This window comes from Bos grunniens, chromosome 2 (assembly GCF_055505025.1).
Source record: "Bos grunniens cultivar Pamir isolate PY7600 chromosome 2, Bosgru_T2T1.0, whole genome shotgun sequence".
Taxonomy (NCBI): domain Eukaryota; kingdom Metazoa; phylum Chordata; class Mammalia; order Artiodactyla; family Bovidae; genus Bos; species Bos grunniens.
Window position 1 is genome coordinate 26912093 of NC_141166.1, and position 21323 is coordinate 26933415.

General features: G+C 39.5%; 1 long non-coding RNA gene across 2 annotated transcripts in view; it reads left to right on the top strand.

Moving 5' to 3' along the window:
- Nucleotides 1–21323, top strand: part of LOC147377786 (uncharacterized) — an 82219-nt gene that overhangs the window by 14938 nt on the left and 45958 nt on the right. The gene's annotated exons all lie outside the window — the stretch shown is intronic.

Sequence of the window (21323 nt, forward strand, 5' to 3'; positions counted from 1 at the left end):
TCTCATCATCCAGAGATCTCCACTGTTAACATTTTAGAAAATATCTCTTTATAATTGCACTTACACATATACTCATGTATAAAAATTATAGAGTACATATATTGTCTCTACTAAAATGCTAAAATATAACATAATACTCTACAAACCTACTTTCATCACTTACTAAATCATACCATTAAATATTTTTACATCATCATGTTTTTCTTACTCCATATTTTCCTATTATGTGGATATACCAGAACCTATATTTTCATCCCTTGTTATTGAATATATCATATGTTGTTCCCTATATATTTTCTATTTAAAGTGGACAATGCATGCAAGAACACATTCTCTTTTTTTACGTTTATGAAATTTGTGGATACGGAATAACTGAGGAAAGATAGCAGACTTCTCTGTACTTTTCTCTCTCTCTCTTTTTAACTTTTCATAATATTTTCTTGGTCATATCTACATACAGAACATGAATGTCTCCTATCGAATCCTTTTCTTTATAAAATATTCATCAATATAGGGCACTTAAACTTGACTGATCCCTGCTATTGATCAGGCAAATATAGTATGGTATTAAACATGGCTTTAGTTGCAAGGACGTTTTGATAGTTCAACACACAAGAGGATTCTTGCTGAATCAAGCAACGTCACCAACTTCCCCGATTCCAGGTACCTTGACAGGTAGTCATGTTAACTCCAAAAATGTTTAAAAATGAAATTGAACATGTTACATTTATGAGAAGTATTTTGTACTGGCCTTATATGCTACAGAGTTTCTTCAATCCACATTAATTCGATACTATAACCATTTTTACTAGGTAATAATTGCTAACTCACAGCATAATCTGCCAAGTTTCACACATGCATAAGTAAATATACTTATTGTAATTTTGACCTTTCATCTCTTTTGGCTCCTTAAAGCAAGACAATAGGAATCTTACGCAAAGAAACCCAAACAGTTCCTTCCAGACTCATTAGGGAAAAGAGGAGAAAAGCCAGTGAAGAGGCCACACTGCCTTGTACCTGAGTGCAGGTGAGATGCGCAGGGATTGATATACGTGTTGTCATTTTCTGGACCATTAAAAATCCTGTCACCTCTGGAATGAAATGCTGCAGTGATTTACCAGCAGATGACATAACATCGTGCTATCATTTAGAAAGAGAAATGAGAAGCACAGGTATTGAACTGAACATATTTTTAAGTTTATCACCTTAAAAAATAAGATATTCTGTGCAGGAGAAAACGTGTAAATTTATTCTCACGGATCAAGTACTTCATCTAAATCATTTTGATTTAAATGACAAACTAAGCTTTGGAGGAATAAACAAGTGAATGAGAGAAAAGCTTTTACCAAGAGAGCCAAGAGAACACCTGGTAACAAATTGCAAGCCCTTTGAGATAGGTTTTCAAGGCCATTTAAGCGATTATTTATTTTTTTTCTGTTCTTAAGACTTCATTCACCTCTAGAGTAAGCCAGAGTAAGATGACACCAAAACAATCATTTTTGTTTTCACATAAGCTTCTTTATATGACCCAGAAGTAGCAAAGCCTCAGTAATAGCAAGCACCTGCCTGTGACCCATTCAAAAAGTTAAAGCAAAATATACATTTTTTATTGTGATCTTTTTTTGTGGTAATGCAGATGTCTTGAATGTGGTCTAAGCAAGAGAGAATAAAAATAGACTTTGAGGATTTTTTTCTTATTATAAAATAGTTCACTTGTATTTTGTCATAATACATCAGAAATTTTATTATTTTTTAAAAAATGAATGTAAAACATTGTAAAGATCATCTATGCTGTGCTTAGTTGCTCAGTCATGTCTGACTCTTTGCAACCGCATAGACTGTAGCCTGCCAGGCTTCTCTGTCCATGGGGATTCTCCAGGCAAAAATACTGGAGTGAGTTGTCATGCCTTCTTCCAGGGGATCTTTCCAACCCAGGAATTGAACTCAGGTACACTGCATTGCAGGTGGATTCTTTATCATCTGGGCCAACAGGGAAGCCCAAAGATCATCTATCAGTTCAGTTCAGTCGCTCAGTCGTGTCCAACTCTTTGCGACCCCATGAATCGCAGCACACCAGGCCTCCCTGTCCATCACCAACTCCTGGAGTTCACCCAGACTCACGTCCATCGAGTCAGTGATGCCATCTAGCCATCTCATCCTCTGTCGTCCCCTTCTCCTGCTGCCCCCAATCCCTCCCAGCATCAGAGTCTTTTCCAATGAGTCAACTCTTCACATGAGGTGGCTAAAGTACTGGAGTTTCAGCTTCAGCATCATTCCTTCCAAAGAAATTCCAGGGCTGATCTCCTTCAGAATGGACTGGTTGGATCTCCTTGCCGTCCAAGGGACTCTCAAGGGTCTTCTCCGACAACATAGTTCAAAAGCATCAATTCTTCGGCGCTCAGCCTTCTTCACAGTCCAACTCTCACATCCATACATGACCACTGGAAAAACCATAGCCTTGACTAGATGAACCTTTGTTGGCAAAGTAATGTCTCTGCTTTTGAATATGCTATCTAGGTTGGTCATAACTTTCCTTCCAAGGAGTAAGCGTCTTTTAATTTCATGGCTGCAGTCACCATCTGCAGTGATTTTGGAGCCCAAAAAATAAAGTCTGACACTGTTTCCACTGTTTCCCCATCTATTTCCCATGAAGTGATGGGACTGGATGCCATCATCTATAAATGTCTACAAATGGAATTGATACCTACTCAGAAATCATTTGTAGAATCTGAAACTTTTCATGATTGGAAAACATAAATGTGTTCTGTCATAACTGAAGATGCTCCATTTAGGGTTAAAACATGATTTTTGAAGTTTATATTAACTGTTTCTGCAGCACTGGCCAGCTGGAGAGTAGCTGGTAGAGAATTTGCTGTATGAAAGAAACATTGGGTGTTTCAGACCTGCAAGCACCTAGGTGGGATAAGATAGCTGAAGATCTATAAGGTGAAAGAGGAGTGAATTTGTGTTGTGTTGTTCTAGGAAAAAAAAAAAAAAATAATGTGCTAGAGAAGGCAAAGTCTCCAGAAGAATGCCTGGCACAAATACGGGACATGTAATTTTAGAGCACGGTTTAGCCCTGGTCCCCTCTTCCTATCGGCACTTAGACCAGAAACACACACCTGCTGAATAAGGCTAACTTGGAGGCCATATTTACATATGAAGACCCTGTTCTCTTGAATCCAACCAATATGCCAGGGGTCACATGTTTAAGATTCCCTTTCTCAAAAACCCAAAGAAAGAGACTCTGGTCAGATGGCTCTGGACAGTGGAACGGGCTACAAGATCAGAGTTGGCTTAATGGCAAGTCAGTGTTACTGGAGTCTGTTGGATGAATCCAGCCTATAAAAACAAGAAAGAACCAAATGTTTAGGGAGACGAGATAGGAGAGTGAAGCCCAGAGAAAGTGATGGAGACAAAAACAATTGATGTTATTCCAGCTTATGAAAGTTCAAAATCAGGTTAGCCAAGATGATCCTGTATCCTTTTAAGAACCCCTCTTCACCCCTACTCTGGAAGCTATTTTGTGTAGGTTTCCTAATCCTTCAAATAAAAAAAAAAACTTTAATCAAATAACTCAGAGTCATCTCTTTCCTTATCCCTGTCCTTCAGATGCTAAAACTAGGATGAATGAGTACAAGTTACAGGGAAACGGCTCTCATTGAGTGATGAAAACTGTCCAGACCCAGCAGTGATGCTTACTGAAGTGTTCAAGCAGGATTTATAATCCACTCCTTGCTATCACAGATCATGCCACTGGAGTTGATTATGTTTGTTTTGTGTTGTTCCATTTATAATCTTTGGTTACAGTCAGAGCAGTGGTTAAGGTTTAGAAAACAAAAGTAAGTCCCTAACTTTGTCCCCACATGACCCTCACCCTCACCAATTGCCCCCCAGTTCCACCAGTAATTGCTTGGTCTGCATATGTTTTATTGAGGAAATTACTGTGTACACCAAAGCTCTTTGACCTTGTGAAGTTTTCTAAATCTCCTCTCAAAACCTCAATTTTGTCATCTATAAATTAGGTTCACAGTCCTTTTCCAAAATCTTTGAGCCAGAAGTATTTCAGATGTCAGAATTTTAAGATGATAGTTCATGATGCTCACATACTGTATTTTACATAGATGCTCACTGAGTTTGCACAGACACCCTCTAATTATGCTGTATCTGCAGTGAAATATTTGGATATTCACACCAAATGGAATAAAGACTGTAAATCAGCTTCACATCAACTCAGGTTAGATCTTGCTGTCAAATGAGTCAAATGAGTTGACCAAACAGAACCAATAAAACCCTTTTGTGCTTCAGAATCTTTTGGATTTCAGGACTGTGGTTGGGATTTGTGATCTAGAGCACTTACCTTCTAGGATGTTGTAAGAATAAAATATGAGCATGTCTGTAAAGCGGTGGGAATGGGCTGGCCTGTGTGTCTACTGCCACTGTTCACTTATGGTGGTTTCCGTTTGTTTTCTCTTCCTTCTCAACCTGAGTGACAACTTCAGCCCAGCCAAGCCCAAACTTTGTGAGAGGCTTCAAAGTCAGCTCCATAGCCAGCTGAAATTTCTTTTTGGGGTGTTTGGCATGTAGCAAGCGCTCTGTGTTAACTGCCATCACAACTATTTCCACCACTAGTAAGGGTATCATTATTATCTTTCTACCCCAGAAGCCCAGTACATAGCTATGATTTCTTTTTTAAGAAGATTTTGCATCCTAAGTGACATTTTTTACTGTCAATTCAAAAGCATAGAAAAATGAAAGATCTGGAAACAGTAAAAAAAAAAAAAAGAGTTTCTTTTATAGGTGAAAGGATACTCAAAAGGCAACGTACATACAAGTTTGCCTTCAAGGTCATCCTTATCTTGGCTGTCATCACACCATCAGGTTCTAATGAAAATTAGCCATTTAAGTCACAGATTTTGTTAATCTAAACCATACCCATGCATACCCTTAATGAGAATTTTTAACTCCTATGCCATTATTCCTAAGATGTTTTAAGACTGGAAAATAATCCAAACTCTTACAGGAAAGACTCTCCTTTCTTACCTTAGCAGTTTCTTTTACTTTGTAAAATGCTGCTTTTAAAAGCCCAAAACACTCTTGTGGTGTCCAAAGGAGGTAAAAAGTGCTGTCAGTATTGATTCAATCTTTAATGGCAACCCACTCCAGTGTTCTTGCCTGGAGAATCCCAGGGACGGGGGAGCCTGGTGGGCTGCCGTCTATGGGGTCGCACAGAGTCGGACACGACTGAAGCGATTTAGCAGCAGCAGCAGCAGCAAGATGACCTACAGGGCTGGGAGTTTCTATGCACTGCCCTTTCAAACATTTCAAATTGTTGAAATTCTGATAGAAATTTCATTTTTCTGCCTACCTCCTCCCTCAGAACTAATCACTAACTTCTGTTCTTTGGCAATCATCACTGACCCCGAATCTAAACACTATAGGATAGACTAGCAGAGGCTAATAAGGGAATTCTCAAAAGAGAGAGTTAAATACTTCATAAACACTAACAGAGATTTACTAAGAGCACTCAAGATCAACAGAAAGTTTTAAGAACAGGGTCACAGATGATTGTTCATGTAGGCAAGGCCAAATCTTCCTGTGCCAAAATGGTCTAATTTGTTGCATACCAACAATAAAAGTATCTAAAAGCCAATTGATTTAATCTCATTAATGGTTTAACCAACCCCCCCACCCCCTGCAACCCACCCACAAACAGCACTGATGTGATAGATTTTCCACAAATTTGCCTCTAAATAAAAAGAATAATCAAATTTGGAATTAAGCAAATTACTTCAGCCTGCCATTTAAAAATAGCACAAGTAATTGAATTAGCTAAATTTATTAGGAGTAAATGTGAATGAACTCAGAAATTGAATTTGGGGACTAGCCCTGATGCAGTCTTTACATCAACATGTCAGAGAGCAAAGCTACATGAAAATGCTTTGTCTTTCCAGAACTTGAAAATACGGAAAACAAAACAGAGGATGATGTCCAGATAAAAATGACTGAGTTTTTTCCCACATCATCATACAACAAAGAGTCCATAATATCTATTGGAATGACAAAGCCATTTTATGGTGTGTAAGTATCTACTTTGAGTCCTACAATTACTGACGGAGTTGAGTGTCTCAGCCTAGCCATATCTTTTTAGTATTTTGGAAGCATTTTGAACTTTTTAGAAAATTTTCCTAATTTTTCCATGCTGGCCCCCTGGTCCACTGTTATGGCTTAGATTTTTTTGTTCAGTTGTGATTGCCAAGGATAAGCAGTTAGCATTTAGTTTTGAAGGAGGGGTAAGTGGAAGAGGGAAAATGGTATTTCAAGTCTGAATAGGGAGAACTGTTACCTGTTTTCACGTTTACAAAACAGCTGTTCTTTGTAACACTGGCACTATCTTATGGTCCCACATCAGTGTCATTTAGGTAACAGGCGAAGAGAACTGACTTCAGCCCAGATGCCTGATACGTGTATCATCACTGAACCCCCACGACTCCGTCACTATTATTCGTCACAACTCTGTCACTCTCATTGTCCCACTTTACCGATGATGAAGCCGAGACCCCAGAAATGTTAGATCGCGTACCCCAAGTCAATCAGCTCTATGTGATGAAATTAAAATTCATACTATTATTTCTCTGAGTTTGAAAACTATCTGTTAGTAAAAGTTGATCAACAAATAGTAATTTAAATGTTTATATTTTACTTAAAGAAAACAGTTCAATTTTCACTCTTAATAACAGCAGTGATGATCTACTTGCTTTCTACTTTCAGTCCCAGTTTTCCTGCACTACTTTAATTTCACAGCAATCTGGGGTGTTGGTAGTAAGGACAGTTGCCATTTTTATTTTGCAGATGAAGAGGCAGGGACCCAGTGAATTTAAGTAATGTATCTAAAATCACACATTTATAAGTAAACGTGCATCTCAAGACCAGGTTTTTGAGTTCAAATCCCAAGATTTGTACCACCCTCCATGGCCTACTCTATCCAAGGACAGTGAAAACAGAATGAAGAACCAAAGTCTATCTTCTGATCTCTGATATCTAAATATGACCAGGTCTCTAAGATTTTGTTTATTTAGAGAAGGGAAATAATTCTATGGCAAATGGTCGGTCACTTCATTCAAATTAACAAGAGGAGATCAACTATTCTGTGGTCTCGGTGTTGATCAGACGCAAAGAAGATTGTCACGGGGTCCTTCTGGCAGGACCTGTAGGCATAATCCTCCTAGAGATGAAAAATGTCACTATTGTAAATTACCCTCTCAGTTTATTTCATAAAGCCTCTGGGTTACAATTTAATCCCACCTTTGCTCAGCCCCTCAGGGGCACCAGTTGCTTTCCTGATTTACAGGGAAAGTGTTAAGCCTCGTTTTCCTTAAGCCACGAGACCAAAGCCGTCAGAAACAGAGACAACAGGGATCTGACAAGGCCAGGAGGAAATTACACGTCCTTCTCCTGTGTACCTGCCTGAATGTTTATGTGGGATTGGGAAGGACAAGATGCCCTTCCTCCTGTGAAGTCACTGCTGATCACAGAAGCAGATTTCAAATAATCTTTTCCATTTTGCTCCTCTGGGCTCCTTGGCTTTGTAAACTGTCAGCAAAGCTGTCAAAGTGGGGAGCTAAGATCTTGCAGCCTCTCTGGGCGGATGCGGCTGGAATCCTGTCTGTGCGATGGCAGATGCAGAGGCTGGAGCAAGAACTAACTGCGTCATTCCAATAGTGCTGAATTCCCTGGGCTAATTAGGGCTTCACATTCTTTTATAACAGTGAATTAAAAAAAAAAAAAAAAAAGATAGCTACTTGGAGATTCCATTAGAAGCAACACACTTTCAAGATGCCTGAAATTGCCCAGGTATTGTTGCCAATAGGTAAAAGGAAACCTTCCTCTCTTGATTTGAGGCTATTGGTTTTCTGTTTCACCGCAGATCATCTGTTATTCTTACCTCCAACTAGAGATACAGGGAAGCACTTTCATCGGTCCCTGGGACAACACAGTCTGCCATGATTGTCAATCATGCCAGGTCAGGAAGCAAGTGCTGCAGAGAAGGGAGTAGGAAAGAGAAGCAAAATAGTAGCTGCTTTGTGGGGAGTCCTTCCTATGTGGTTGGCCCAGGTAGAAAGAATCAAGTCTCTGATTTCACTTTGTGTGTGTGTTAGTCACTGAGTCATGTCTGACTCTTTGCGACCCTATAGACCGTAGCCCACCAAGCTCCTCTGTCCATGGGATTCTTCAGGCAAGAGTATTGGAGTGGATTGCCATGCCCTTCTCCAAGGGATCTTCCCCACCCAGGATCGAACTCAGATCTCCCACACTGCAGGCAGATTCTTTGACTGTCTGAGCCAGCAGAGAAACCCTGATTTCATTTTATCTTCCCAATAACCCTATGGAAGAGATATGACTCTTGACCCCATTTCACAGGTTCAGAAAGCTGAGACTTGTCCATCATCAGAGTAAGTGGTGAAAAAAATCATTTGAATGTTTTATAAAGAGTCAGACAAAAGGAAGCCTGCAGGTGCAAAATTTTCTTCTTTTTAATGTGAAAACTCATCCTTTGTGTATAAATTCTCTGCCAAGGAAACCATATTCTTTTTATTTCACAATATTTTAAGTAGAATCATTTTATTTTCTATCTTAGCCTCCATTTATCTTAAAATTCATCTTCAATAGAGCAGATAAAATATATATATACAGAAGAAATGACTTAAAAACTGGCACTGATTATCCTGACTATTGCACACCATAAATAAATATATAGCAGTTCAACATAATTACAAAATATCAAACCTATATGCATTCAGCCAAATGTCATTCAGCCAGTATTTGAGTGGCTAGATGCTAAAGCTGAAACTCCAATACTTTGGCCACCTCATGCAAAGAGTTTATTCATTGGAAAAGACTCTGATGCTGGGAGGGATTGAGGGCAGGAGGAGAAGGGGATGACAGAGGATGAGATGGCTGGATGGCATCACTGACTAGATGGATGTGAGTTTGAGTGAACTCCAGAGTTAGTGGTGGACAGGGAGGCCTGATGTGCTGCGATTCATGGGGTCACAAAGAGTCGGACATGACTGAGCGACTGAACTGAACTGAACTGAGTGTCAAACTCATGTTAGACAATAAGGACTCATTAGTAAAAAGATAGATAACTTCCTTTTTACCCCATGGCGCTTATAGTGAAAAAATACATTAAAAATGTATCCTTTTATATAAATAATTTGGTGTGTCTAAAGCTGACAAGTTGAAATGAAACACAAGACACTGGCAGTCAATTTTTATATCAGAAACTTTCATCAAAAAGAGCACAAAAATGTGGATTATGCAAAATAATAGCATAAAAACAATTTTATTAGGGAAAAATGGTCACTATAATGCTTAAGAAGTAGTTATTAAAAAGAATTTATGAGAGAATGAAAGACAGAAAAGAAAGTATGTGATAATATGATGAGCAATAATAAATATGCAACATCCAAAACATTTTTTGATGAGCTTCATAACCATATGTCAGACTCTTCACTCTTGTGTCTTATTAGAATCCAAACAGGATGCAGAACGAACATCTCGTTGCACATATGCTGCATGTACACTTGACTCTCTCTGTAGAAAATACCTTTCAGCAGATGATGTTTTTCTGATGCATTTGGGGTTCAGCAATGAAGGACATAGTTCCGTTATTTCCTAAGTTTGAAGGAAAAGGTTTAGAAAATGAAATCTAAGCCAAGCAGTTTCTGTTACCCAGAGAGATAAACCAAAAGCACAAATGCAATGTTCTTCAACTGCTTAATGGATTTTGAATCATTTTACAAAGACCTCACAGAGCATACCTCAATTTAGAAGAATAACCGTGAGACCTCCAATTAGAGCTATAATTAAATGTCATTTGGGGACTAATAACCACGCTTGCGGCATTGTCTGAGTTGATGACAGTGGGGAAGGGATGAGGTTACTCAGTTCAGCTTCTGGTCAGAAATGCCAGCTGATCATTAGACTCCAGTAAATTTCATGCACCAATGTATTTATTGCTACTATAAACTGAAAATATGAAGGGAAGGAAAAATAGAGATCTATTGATTGGTTGATGGGCCTTGGAAGTTCATTTTGATATCCATTATTCCTTGATAACAAATGTGTCCTTTAGTTTTACCCAGTCAAACATGTTTCTATTTCTACCCTTTTGTGAAGATGAGCATAAAATAAGCATGCAAAAAAAATTTTGTATCCACACATGAAGGTGTAATTTTTGTCCTAGGACATCAATCAGGTCTCAAATCTCTACCCTGTTGTGGAAACCTAGGGTCCTTTAGGTCTTGGGGTCTAGATTTTGAGAGGTTCAGACATCTTTGCTATTCTTATTTCCCTGGAAAAGATGGGAATTCTCAACCAACTCTTGAGATAAGTTGTTTAGCTATACGGTAAGTCCAGAAATGCTACTCTATGGGAGGAAAAAGAAAAGTGAAAGTTGTTGAGTTATGTCCGACTCTTTGCAACCCCATGGACTATACAGTCCATGAAATTCTCCAGGCAAGAATACTGGTGTGGGTAACTGTTCCCTTCTCCAGGGGATCTTCCCAACCCAGGGATCGAACCTAGGTCTCCTACATTGCAGGTGAATTCCTTACTAGCTGAGCCACCAGAGAAGCCTATTGCGGGGGTGGGGGCAGGGGCATGCAAAGTTTTGAGAGAGATTTACAATTCCTTTGCTTTACTTTAAGATTCTTAGAAAAGAAACACACAGAACACCAGAACTTGTCTTTAATCTTTGGGCTCAGTTGCTTCAGCCAGTCTTCCCAGGTGGCGCTAGTGGTAAAAAATGGTAAAGAACCTGCCTGCCAATGCTGGAGACATAAGAGTTACAGGTTTGATCCCTCGGTCAAGAAGATCTCCTAGAAGAAGTGGTAACTCACTCCAGTATTCTTGCCTGGGAAATCCCACAGACAGAGGAGCCTGGGGGGCTTTGGTCCCAAAGAGTCGGACATGACTGAAAGAATTTAGCACGCACACTTCAGCTGGAACTGAGAACCCACTGCTTCTCCAAAGGTCTATCCAGAAATCAGAAACAGGAAAGCATATAGCAGGAAAATAACTCTAGATAATGGAATAAACTTGCGGTTAGAAGAGCATTTGAGGACATCATGTAAAAGAACCAAAAAAAAAAAAAAAAATCACTGGGCTTATTTATGAACAAATGAAACAAGAAAGCATAGATTTAGGCTGCTGTGAGGCCAGAGCAAAAAGTGACTTCTGTGTAGATGGGAAGAAGTTGAGGAAGTTAGAGCATACAGGACGTGGGAGGATTCAAGCACTCCAACAGGTACCTTCTGGCCTTGCAAGACCTATTTTGTCAAATCTGGCATATGGGACCATGTGTCAAGTGGACTTTGTGGGGAGTTTTATATTTACCAGGTAAGTGACCAGATGTCTTGGCCGATGTATAGTAATTTCTGGGGAAGGGTTTTCAAAATTCAGGCCATACAACCCAAAATAGGAAACAACTCTTCTTGCTTTAAGGAAATTTATGGATAATTCAAGATAAGCCATCTGTGCAATAAGAAATACACATCCTACAGATGGTGAGAATTATAAGACATAATATTTTTAATAATGGCAACATTTCAGATGTATTGTATAAGACATATGTACATATGTTCATCTGGTCTGTTATGGTGGTACTTGTATTTACACACCACATTACAACTCTATCTCTGATAAGGTGCTAGACACATAGTAAGCTATCAATAAGTCTGGAAGGAAGGCAAGAAGAAGGGAGGGAAGGAGAAAGGGGATAAGGAAGGAAGGAACTTCAGGGTTATCTTGGGTACAGTATTTGTTATGTATATTAACTGTGACTGCCTCTATCTTTGTGTGTGTGTGACAATTTTGATTAATTTGACATCATATTTTGACTAGCTTTGCTTTTAAAAATATTTTAATTTATTTTTTATTGAAGTTTAGTTGCTTTACAATGTTGTGTTAGTTTGATATTCAGCAAAGTGAATCAGCTATACATATACTTATATCCCCTGTTTGCCACCACAGAGCATTGAGTAGAGTTCCCAGTGCTATGCAGAAGGTTCTCATCAGCTATCTGTTTTATAAATAGCAGTGTATATATGTCAATCCCAATCAGAAAGTAAAACATAAATATCACATATTTACATATCCATGTGAATCTAGAAAAACAGTATGTGTGAATGCTTAGTCGCTCAGTTGTGTCCGACTCTTTGTGACCCCATGGACTGTAGCCCTCCAGGCTTCTCTGTCCATGGGGATTCTCCAGGCAAGAATGGGTTGCCATGCCCTCCTCCAGGGGATCTTCCCAACCCAGGGATGAAACCCAGGTCTCCCGAATTACTGGCAGATTCTTTACTGTCTCAGTCCCCAGAAAAATGGCATAGGTTAACCTATTTGCAAAGCAGAAATAGGGACACAGACAGAGAACAGACATATGGACACCAAGAGGGAAAGGGAGGGTGCGATGAATGGAGGACTAATTTTCTTTTAATCTCATGTGGTATGCTGGAGCCAGCTTGCATGGCCACGTGTTAAATTTTCAGGAAATCTTTGAACCAGTTGTTGAACATGGCAAATCTAATGAATTATATAAACTTGCAATTAAATAGATTATATCAAAAACAAAGGTTAAAAAAGTACTCAAACTTGTTGCTTCCAATTACTTTACTGCATTGTCCCATGATTTAGCCTCTTGGGGTTACTTACTTATGTTGTATCTGTTTAGGGGAAAAACTAAAATGGCATGCTGTTGTGATTATCTTCCCAACTCTACATCCAGTGAGGTCACATGGGTAGCTTGACTCTAGCTAAGGTAGCAATGTTCACTCAACAGAGATTGGCAAATACTACAAGTCAGGGCTTCTTTTGTGGTAGAGGAGGATGGTAGTTAAAGTTTTACCAACACACCACAGAGCAGACGTCTTGGCATTTCATTGTGTCACTATGCCTTACCCCCTATCTTTTAGAACTGAATCTTGTTTCATTGAATGATGCTCCTTTCAGAAGAAACACTCTTTCCCTCCATTAGGTAGTTAGAGTGAGGCTTCCGATTATACACTCCCATTCCTGGGCCACAGATATGAGAATATCACACAAGTTAGGCCAATCAAAATGACTCTTCCCCCTGACCATAGTGATAAGTCCAAGGATGAGCATGTGACCTACTCCAAACCAATCAGTCCTTCCCTGAGATTTTCTAGGCAGATCTTGGGAAAATTAAGACTTCCCCTTTCCCTGTGGAGTAACTAAGCTGGGATAACGTAAACCTAAGGCTTCTGTGGCCATGCTTCCCCCAATATCCACAACACAGATGGGACATCCTGAAACCAGCCACAGCAAGCAGCAAACCTGTGAGGCAGAAGACAATCTGGAAATATCATCCGAGTCCCTGGGTTCAGACGTGCCTGTTCACCCATATTCTTTCCAGTTCATGTAAATCAACAAACTCCAATTTTTGCTTAACTTGTTTTAAGTTGGGTTACTTGCAACTAAAAAGTCCTAAAAGAGTTGATTTGGGCTTATCTGCTTATTTTCTCCTGTTGCCCCTGTTTTCTAGGTTCATCAGTTGTACGTATGTATGCGTTATATGTTGATTCTTTAAAACTAATCTAGAGAAAAAAGCCATCCTAGGAAACCAGATGCAGTCATTCAGGAAATCCATAAATCTCTCTTAACCAGTGCTTCCAAGGTTTTGCTGCTGCCATGGGGATTGGGGTAATAAAATGCAGAGGTTTATCACCTTCAAACTCAAACTCTGCCAAGAAGAAACAAGGTTCCAACACTATGATTCATTGGTGTCGCTTCAGCAGAAGAGCTGTGTGATGGTGGGGATGTGTCTTGAAATGAAATCCTAATGAAAGGACTGGTAGGTCTGTCGTCTTGATTAAGTTATAGAAGCTTAAGTCCACCATTACTTAATAGCATAACTATGATTAATTGCTATAAAAAGGAAATTAGATAAAAGTAAAGGGAAACTGAGGGAAAAGAAGAATGGATAAAAAGGACCAGAAACTAGTTTATTGATGTCTCCTTGTGCCCTTGTCTGGTCCAAAGTCCCTCTTTTAAGAATAATGCATTGGAATCCAGTGTGCTTGCCTCTGTTGCTAGTACGGGCATTTACTAGAGGGTGTGGCCATATGTGGAGAAGGAAATGGCAACCCACTCCAGTATTGTCGCCCAGAGAATCCCATAGACAGAGGAGCCTGGGAGGGCTACAGTCCATGGGGTCGCAAAGAGTCAGACATGACTGATGTGCCTTAGCATGTAGCACATAGCAGGTGGCCATATAAGCCTTGGGGAAACCCCCAAAATCAAGTGGTCAAGATACCCCATCTTATGATTGGTCAGAAACATTTTTTGCCAGCTGCCCTGATACTTACTGAATAGTGATGGGGCATGGCAGTGGTGGAAATTGTGCACAGGCTCCGCCACATTGACTTGTAACAGAAGCATCCTTTATTTGGTGCCGGAGTATTGCTTGTACAAGATAGGAATGGCAGAATTGTCTTCACCAAACTAGTTCTGCACCACGATTTTAGACATTAGATTTCACTACATAATCTCCAGACCTTCAGACATCTCAGAGATTCCACAAGCTACTCAGTATACATTGAATATTATTTTTTTCTACTGAAATCAGTCAGAGTCATTTTGTTCTTTATGCTTCAGCATCTTTATTGACTCACTGAGGCAACAGAGCAGCAGGATCATGGTTAGGAAGGCAGGGATAAGCATTAAGTCCAATGTGAGGGGTGAGGTTTGAAATGGAAGAGTAGGAAAATCATCAGAAGTTGGGGTGTGTGATTATCGTCTGAGTCTATAGTTTAACGGACACCCAAGAGTGCTCTATCGAAACACCTCCTGTTGGAAGGAGTGGTCCAGTGGCTTAAAACTCTGGGCCGTATCAGAAATATAGGATGCTCAGATCTTTCCAGACAAGAGAAATTAGAAAGTGGGAAGGTTTCATAATGAATATGGTAATTTCCCCCCAAATTGGTATTTTAGGTGGAAATATTTAATTGTGGTAATACATCTGTTGAACTTTAAAAGAGACAGATAATAGAGTATAAAAGGTCATATTACTCATCACATACATTCTCTGTTCCAAAACACATTGCTCAGAACAAAACTGTTCAGCAAGGTATGACTGTATGTCTTGTATCTTAGGAGAAGGTAAAAATATAAGTAATGTGCGTTTTTGTTAAATGACCATTTCCTATGAAAATATCCACTCATTTTTCTGTCTTCTTGGATTATTTAAATTTAAGTGAATTACTATCATAAAGCAGAAATCATTTACATATTTTTTCTTATTAATATTTCACAACACTTTCTCATCAAATAATGCTTTTCCGAGTCATTTATTTCTAGTTGGTTGTTTCTGTTTACCATATCTCTGCATCACGTTACTCTTCGTCTTTTTGTTATGAGTTGTATTTTTAGGAAAAGTCACCTAGTAGGTGATCATCCAGAGGCTCCACTCTTTTGTCTCTGGTTAGAGGATGTTTCTGCTTACCCTAAATGGACTGTGGTCATCATTTCATATTTTGCAGAGCAGGAGGTGATGAAAGTGTTGCAAATGGAAGTAAAGCATCTGGATTTAGGTACTGAGGGCAATTGCTCCCACAAAGAGGGATTTTCTCTGTGGGAGGGACATTTGCCTTGTTGGCTTCACTTCTGTCCTGAAATTGTATGAGAGTGTTTGGGCTGGAAAGATTGTCATAACTACAGTTATGGCAACTTTTGGACCTGCTAGATCCTCTGAGTTTGGCTGATCTACCTTCATCTAGCCAAAGTTGATCACCTTGCACTCTGGTTCCTTTGGGCTCCTTCCTTGTCAGAAGGATGAGGTTAAGAAAACTCCTGCTGACCCTGGAGTACTTACAGGTCTGAGTCTACATGACTTAGATTTAAAAAAGACTCAGGGTGCTTGCAGTGAGAATAAGAATTTCACAGGAGAGGACTCAGCATATTCTTTGAGAATAACATGGAGAAGTAAATTATTTGGTAGCTTATTTGATTTAAAGTAATGTTCCTCCTCTTTCTCTTCCTCCTCCTGCGTGTCGGTTTTACACACTCACATGTTCTTTTAGAAATCGTGAGAGTGGGAAGGTAAAACAATGGCCGAGCTAAAATGTGGTTCTTGTGATTAAAGCTCCAACCCATACAGCCCCATGCTTCACCCTGTGGTTGACATCAGACCCCAATATTTGTGGTGATGTACAAGATATCACTCTCAACGATCAGTTCACCATAAAGTATAAACCAAGACTTTGTTCCCTGGCACTGGCATTTGAATGAGGTTGACTGTAATGAAATACTGTCAGATGTATGAGCTCAAGGATTGTCTTTCCTACTTCTGAAGTTCTGGTTCTGTTAAATAATTGATGTTCACAACTGAATGCACGAAGGACCCAGAGATACTTATGGAGTTGAACTGAAAGCCTGGGAACAGACCTTCTAAACCGGAGATGATCTATAATTTGGAGCCATCTGACAAAAACTTAATACTGAAAAAGCAAATGATATTCTGCTAAGAATGTGGACTTCAAATAAACTGGTGTATTTCTGAATCATAGGCAGGGTATTGAAACAGCCTTCCATCTCTCCTTTCTCGGACTGCATTTCCAGCAGCACTTACTCTAGAATCTACTGCACAGGCTACCCTACCGACATCTACTCATAACTTTAAAACAAGGAGTCATGTGTCACATAGTTGGGGCAGTAGTAGGAGTCGGAGTAACCATTGAAGAAGTTATCTTTCAGTCCATATATTCCTTGTGTGAATGTAAAAAAGCTCATGCTTTTATTCATCCATTCACTGAACTTATATTACTTGAAACTGTCAGGAAAAGAGATACAAAGATGAATTATGAATGGTGACTTTAAAGTAGGGAGACAGATAAGTAGACAGATAATAAGCTGTTAAGTGAGTAAGACAGACAAAAGCAATCACTGACTTCAATATGGTTAGTGTCGCAGGACCTGCAGGTAGGCACAGGCTACGATAAAGGCCATTTAGCCTAGTGGTTAAGGGTTTCAGTCTGGTCTCCAATCCTGACTCTTCCACATACTAATTGCAGTAAACTTGAGGCAACTTCCCTGACCATCCTGAGCATTACTGTCCTCGTCTGTGAGAGAAATATTATTCACTTTTCAGAGTATTTTTGAGGATTAAATTAGAACAGCCATTGTGATCTTTTCAAGCATGGCCTGGGGACTCCCTGGGGTCCCTGAGATTTTTTTCAGTAATCTGCAAGCTCAAAACTATTTTCATAATAATGTTAAGAAATATTTACCTTTTAACTCTCCTTTTATTTTTATAACAGTATTAGGATGATATATGCCTCTTCCCTGTTATTCTTTCATGAGTGTACAGTAAAGTTTTTAAGAGGCCATGTGATGTCTCAATGGACTGAATGCAGGAAAAGATGGAAAAAGCCAGATGTGTTCTATTAAGACATCAAAGAGATTTACAGAAATCTATTTTTTGTCTTAAAGATATATTATTTTATTAAAATATAAATGTGACATGTTTATCATCATTTTATCTGAAACTTGGTGGCTTAGACAATAAAAAAAAATCTGCCTGCAAAACAGGAGACCCAGTTTCGACTCCTGGACCAGGAAGATGCCCTGGAGAAGGGAATGGCAACCCACTCCAGTATTCTGGCCTGGAGAATCCCATGAACAGAGGAGAATGGCAGGCTACAGTCCACGGGATCACAAAGAATAGGACATGGCTGAGTGACTAACACTTTCATTGTCAAATGGATATTTTGAAGTTTTCTCAGGTTTATAATTGAAGTTTTCTCAATTTCTAATATTGCAAATGATGATAGATGTGACCCACATAAACAAAAGCTCTTTGGTAGCCTTTCAAGGAAGAATGTAAAGGGGGCTGAAGAACAAGTTTGAGAACAACTAAACTAGAACATTGGCTGATACTTATAGGAACTATTGAAAAGTTAACTGTGACTATTACTGTTATTGGAGACCTAGAAGCTAGATTGTTGCGGTAGGGATTCTGTTAGAGACTTGGAAAAGCCAGTATGGTAAAGGAAACTTTAGGATTTAGTGCCTAAGCTGAGTTAAAATGAGTTGGTCTATTCTGCGTGTCTGGATTTAAGAGGTGGCTCATAAATTAACCTAGATTTTGACCATATTTGCCACATCGCACTTATCATGGTGGGGTTACAGAGGTGAGAGATAAGTTCTGGCATTGAAGTAGCTAAGAATTTACTTGGAAAGACAAAACTTTTACATAGAAAACTCATGGTACAAGATTATAAAACAAGGGCTATTATCAGCAGATGGATGATAAGTGGCAATAAAGGTCCAGTAAGTATTAGAAGATTTATAGAAGGTTATCACTGAGAGGACATGTCTTTTAAAGAAAATATTTTATTTTTATATTTTAAAATTACGTATCACATGGATATATTTTCTGAATTTATAGTTTAACAATTCTAAGTTTTTGCAGGGTAAAAGGTGACATTGAACCTTTAGCTCTCTACCCAATCATCCTTTTCTGTCCTGAGATGATTGCCATACATAGTTTAGCAAATACCTTTCCAGACTTTTTTCTATTCAATAAATATAGAGAAAAGAATAATACCAAAACCTAAAGCACCTACCAAGTTCCATATATAATCTGAACTATTGACCTACATCAACTCATACATCTTCACAAAATCCCATAAAGCATTTACCATTACTATTTCTCTTTCACTAAGGGGGGAGAATGGACAACCTGAAGCACAGGGAGGATACGAAGCTTGCTCAAGGTCACAGAGCTGGTGTGTGACATGATACCTTTCACTTAGAAAGTTAGACAGAGGGACCCACATAAGAAGGTATATAAAACCACAGTGTTTTAAAATTTTGTTTTTATATAAATGGGGTTGTATCATCATACATGTTGCTGTAACATATACTTGCTTTTTTCTCTTAGCAAATAAACAGAACCTCACTTTATTTGACTTAATAGTTTCATAATCTTCTTGTTCTCTAGTTTTTCAAATTATTCATTTAAAAATTAATTTCTGCCTTAGTTTCTAACTTATTTTACCTTATAAATTCTAGATCATACATTCTTGATGGGGGTGATACCCCTAAAAGGGCAAATTTTAGTTCTTGGAGACTGAAAAACCTTGCTCATTTTTATGTATAAGCACTGATAGACATGCAGCAGCTCAACAAATATGTTCCATACCTGTGATTAGGAAAAAATGTTAAAAAGGCTTCTTAGGATAATGATAATATTTGTAGTAGCTTCCCTGGTAGCTCAGATGGTAAAGAATCTGCCTGCAATGCGGAAGACCTGGGTTTGACCCCTGGTTGGGAAGATCCCCTGGAGGAGGGCATGGCAACCCACCCAGTATTCCTGCCTTGAGAATCCCCATGGGCAGAGGAGCCTGGAAGGCCACATCCATGGGGTTGCAAAGAGTCGGACACAACTGACTGACTAAGCACACAGCATTAATAGTAACAATAATAATAGCAATGGTGATAAAAAGATCAAAAGATGCTGTTTGAGATGAACTTTGGAATTCACTTGTCAATTTCACCTGCTGATTTTTGCAAAGAAGACTGTGGAGACCAGAGAGATGACATGACTTGACCTAGGTGACACTGCAAATTAGGAGCAGATCTGGGATGAACACCCACTCTTGTCTTTCATTTGTAATTCTCTTCACTGTTCAGCCTATTCCGATTTATCTTGGCACCTTGAATATGAAGTTTTTCCCGGGCTTTTCAGCACTACTATGTATTGGACAAGCCTAAGCACAGTCAGTTCAGTTACTCAGTCATATCCGACTCTTTGCGAACCCACAGACTGCAGCACACCAGGCTTCCGTGTCCATTACCAACTCCCGGAGCTTGCTCAAACTCATATCCATTGAGTCGGTGATGTCATCCAACCATCTCATCCTCTGTCCTCCCTTTTTCCTCCTGCCTTCAATCTTTCTCAGCATCAGGGTCTTTTCCAATGAGTCAGTTCTTTGCATCAGGTGGCCAAAGTATTGGAGTTTCTGCCAAGGTCCAGCTCTGGCTGATCCAGGGAGTTCGAAGCAGGGACAGCGTCGGTGAGGATCAGGATACAATAGCTTCAATTAGATATTAATTAGAGATGTAAAGAGTAATAGAATGAGGATAGCTCAGTAGGAAAATTCAGTGGAGAAAAGAGGCTGAGTAGCTTGGTTTACGCGGGAAACCAATAAAACTTCAAGACAAGAACCTTGCAACACTTATATAGGCCGCAGGCGTCCTTCTGTTCTCCTGAAGGAGAGGAGACACTGAGGCCTCCCTGGTTGGATCTTAGAAGCCCAGGCAAAATTAGTAAGCTTGGTGGGTTCCGTGCTCCAGATGGAGACTGAGCCAGAGTTTGAGAGAGACAGCGACATGGGGAGACCAGTATTTCGAGAAATTGATCCCAATTCTTTATTTTCCATGGTCTACTTTTAAACACTGAGATGTTATGCAAAAGTCACGCGGGGTCAGCAGTCCTGACTTTTATCAAAGTCAGGTGCTTCATACAAAGGTATACAGAGGTCTTAGGGGTGTTACATCATCTTCTGGCCAGGGGGCCTGCTGACAATTTATGACCCTCTCCTTGTGACAGTGGTCAGTCAACCAGGACACTTATTTCTCCAGGGGTGATTATTCTTAAAAAAGACTCCACCTTCCAAAGGTACCAGATAAAGTTACATTCCTATAGGGTGAGGGTGTAGTGGGTTTTAATTAAGGAAAGAATTTACTTAGCCGAAGGTCTAACATGATTAATATCAAAGGTTAATACTTATTTCTTCTATATATTCATTAATGTGTGTAAGGGCAGGGGATGTGGAGACTTAGCAACAAACATGGGCTCAACAAATGAAAAAGCCTTCACCAATACAATTTCTAATCAGCCCACTATACTTATACTAACGGTTTTCTAACTTTTCTAAGGAACCTGTTTTTAGAAGGTTTAGAGCATCTCGTGCCTCTCGTGGTTGGGAGGCTGTGAGCAATCACATGTGGCCGGACAAGCCTGTCAGGCAGGCTAGAGAACCTTCAGAGGAGTTTGTAGGTTAAAACACTCCTATCACACCCAGGAATTATTATTAACTGGAGCTGTAAGTTAACTCCTTCTCCGAAAGAGGTGGTGGGGGACAGCCCCCCGTAAAGTCAGAGGTGTAGGTGAGAGCACAGAGTAGTAAAGTAGGCAGGCTCTGGTTTAGGGGGTAGATGCTTAAGGATTTCCAGGGGTACTCCTGAGGCTCGATCCTGCCTTTGTGTATGTCGAGCCTCCTTCCTCATGACCTTTG